This window comes from Cantharellus anzutake, assembly GCF_015039405.1.
Source record: "Cantharellus anzutake strain C23 chromosome Unknown EI90scaffold_157, whole genome shotgun sequence".
NCBI classification, from domain to species: Eukaryota; Fungi; Basidiomycota; class Agaricomycetes; order Cantharellales; family Hydnaceae; genus Cantharellus; species Cantharellus anzutake.
Genome location: NW_024067107.1, coordinates 32,119 through 35,547, shown reverse-complemented (window position 1 = coordinate 35,547; position 3,429 = coordinate 32,119).

Sequence of the window (3,429 nt, the reverse complement as noted above, 5' to 3'; positions counted from 1 at the left end):
CTCTTGGGGCTCTACCTCCTGCCCTTCTCCTCCATCCGTCTCCGGCTCATCCACTAGCTGCCTTCTCAGCCCCTCCATGAGTGCCCTGAGGTCCTCTGGGTGCATCCATCTGGCTTGGTGGACTTTCGGTCATGGGCAGTCTTGTGCAATGTGCCCTAGTGCATTGCAATTGTAGCAAAGCCCATTTCATCTTTGGTCTATCCTTGAGCGATCGAGGTCCATGGGTTGCAGCCCTCCCCCCACTGCAGGGCAGGCTGCAGGAGGTGGCGGTGCAGCGGTGGGTGGGGGGTGCTGCAGTGCAGGGGGTGGGCGAGCTCGCTGGAAGGTAGTAGGGAGTGGGGGTCTCGCAGGTGGGAGTTGGGGCCTGACTGGGGGAAAGCAGGGCTGCATTGCTTGGAAGCGTCGCCACTGGTTGTCCAGGAGGGTGGCCTCACGCTTCCTCTCGGCCCAGGTCATCGGCATGGGGCGGAGGTGGTAGATGCTCTCTTGGAGCCAGGAGTTGATCGCTTGTTCGAAGTGGTCTACTAGCCACATCTCCTAGCTGTGAGGTGGAGCTGAGGATCTTGAACTCTTGGATGACCTTGTCCACAGAGTCGGTGCCTTGTTGCAGGGTGGCCAGCTTCTGCCTGGCTGTGGCTTCACAGTTCAGGTCTTGGAACATGGCATCGAGTTGCATGTTGAACTCATCCATGGTGAGCCTGGGGTCAGTAGTGTGATGGTGTGCTGTGTTGCCCATGCCCCAGCAGTCCCTCCCTTCATGTAAGACAGGATGATGAGGATTTGGGAGAGGGCATTGGGGAACTCCACTGCCTGAACATGGAAGTACATATATGCCACATTCAGCCTTGAAGCGGTCTAGGTCTTCAGTTGCTCCAGAGAAGGGGTGGGGGGGGGGAACTTTAGGTGGTTTGGGTCTGGGGGCGGGTGTAGGCACTGGTGGGGGTGCCGGTGCCAGTGCAGGCATAGCTGGGGGTTGGTTCTGGGCTTGGCTCTCCACAATGGCCTGGAGCTCCTGGAATTGGGACAGCAGCTCATCATACTGCTCTTCAGTCACCATAGTGGGAGAGATAGGGGAGGTGGGGGAAATGAGGTTAAAGCCTTCTTCTGCTGTCAGGGACAGCTCCGAAAGTGGTGAGGTCCTGGTGTGAGGGACTCAATGGGACAGGTGTCGGCTATGTGTAGTGGCGGTCCCATCACAGGGTGAGCATCCCTGACCACTTAGTCTGAAGTGGGAAGTTGAGAAGAAGGCTGCTTCTTCTGTTCCCACCCCAGGTGCTATTATATACATGTGGTTAGGGTCACATGGGAGGAGCCACATCATCTCTGCACACAGCTGCACCTCCCTGGGTGTCTCCACAGGAGATCCTGGAGGTGGCCGCTCTGTAGGTGGGAATGCATGCAGCATGTGTGGTGATTGGGGGGATGAGGTTAGGTGTGTAGTGGTACATAGAGAAAAGGGAAGTCGACCATGGAACAGAAATAGAGAGAAAGAAGAAAAGGGGAAAGGAGGAATGGGGAGTGATAGCAGGGGAAGCGGAGTAGGGCAGTGTGGTGTGGGATGCAGCACAGGGTCAGGCAGGGTGTGCCCTGACAGGTTTTTGTCATAATATGATAGGGTTTGCAGGAAGTCCTCTTCCAGGATTTGGCAGTATAGCTCTGCATCCATCCTCCCATCAATTTTACATGCCAACCCAGCCCCAACCCATGTCATACATCCCCAAACCATCACAGAACCACCACCAAACTTCTTTGTCCCATGCACCAGCCTATCTGTGAGAGGCTCATTCACCCATTTCCACACCCATTTCCTCCCATCTGAGCCCAGGTGATTAACCTTAGTCTCATCAGACCACACCACTCTCTTCCAATCCTCCAGAGTCCACTCCTTGTAGCTGATTGCAAAGTCCATCCTGTCTTTCTTATGATGTTTGCTGAGCATGGGCCATTTCACCACTGCTTTCCAACCAGCCTCCTTGAGCTGCAGACAAACAGCCTCAGTGGAGAGGCTTGTGTTGTTGACATTTCAAAGGATTCAGGTGACTTGTGCAGCATTGTCAGCTTTGCCAGAGTTGATGAGATGCATTGCATGCCAGATATCAGTGTCTGAGAGCTTAGATGGATGACCACCACTGGGTTTAGGAGTGTCAGGATGATGTTTGGACCAAAGGCGGGTAACAGTGGAGTGGTGGGTGCCAGCAATAGATGAGTGAAAGAACTTGTTCAACTTTTGAAGTAGCTAATTGATGCATTTTGGAATTGGGGGTTATGGATTGAAATGCTTGTGTATTGATACTCCAGCAACGCTATTTTGTTTACTAGTGTGTATAGTAAACAATATCACATGACTTATTACATGATATTTCCATTTTTAGTCCATTCTGGCAGTACACCAAAAAACTGTTGCAATGATGTGGGTCATTTGGAAAATAAATAACTTGACCAAAAATAGACATATTGGTTAGATAATCAGTAGGGGTTTGGATGGAATACTAGCGCATTTTTTTCATATTTCTTCACAATTTTGGAATCCCTTCCATGGTGCAATATGCTCATGAAGTGAAATGTGCAAAACATTGCAACGGTTTTTTGGGGCACTGTATATAGTTACAGAGGGAGTCTAGGCAGTGGGCCCATAAAAGGCAGGGGCCAAGTGGAGTGGACCTAACAGAGTTACAGGTTAGCTGACTGAATAGGGGGTTCCACAGTAGGCCAGATTGGTCTAAACTGAACGACCAGACTGAGTCTAGATTGGATAAGATTGGTCTGAGTTTTGAGGTGGACTTTAGTTGCAGTTTAGACCAAACCAAAAGCATTCACAGTGAAGGGGTCTAAACTGAAGTCTAAACTCGATTCCTGTCACATTCCTTATGTCCATTGATAAGTCAGGTGATCCTCCTCAGTGGTGCTGTCCTCATCTGTTGGCTGGCTGTCTTCAGGTCTGGTATCAACAGCAACATTGAATATGGGAATTGGTGAACCTGGATCTACAGTCCCACTGGTGGTTAGGGGCCAAAGGCCCACTAGGCACTCAATTGCTGACACAGTGTGTCCATGCCATGCAAGTGATTTCCCACAACTAACTTCATGTTGTCCTTTGTGTTTCGCTTTTTCACTTTGATTATTATGTATGGCAACAGTGGCATAGTGCCCCCCCAATTGTACGATGTTTTGGTCCTCAGGTAGGGGATCCTTATGCTTACACTTATGGCCTGTCATTATGTAGCACTCAGTGGGACACTTGGATAACAGGAAAAATGATCATAATGTGTAACTGTACAGCGATATAAACAGTTGAACAAATAACTGTAGCATTAAGATAAAGGTAGAAAGGGGTATGATATCTACTAAAGATATGAGCATGAAGTGCATACCGGTACATTGTCATGGCTTGCTCCTCCAACATGGTCCCTTGGTGGCATGTCTGTGACT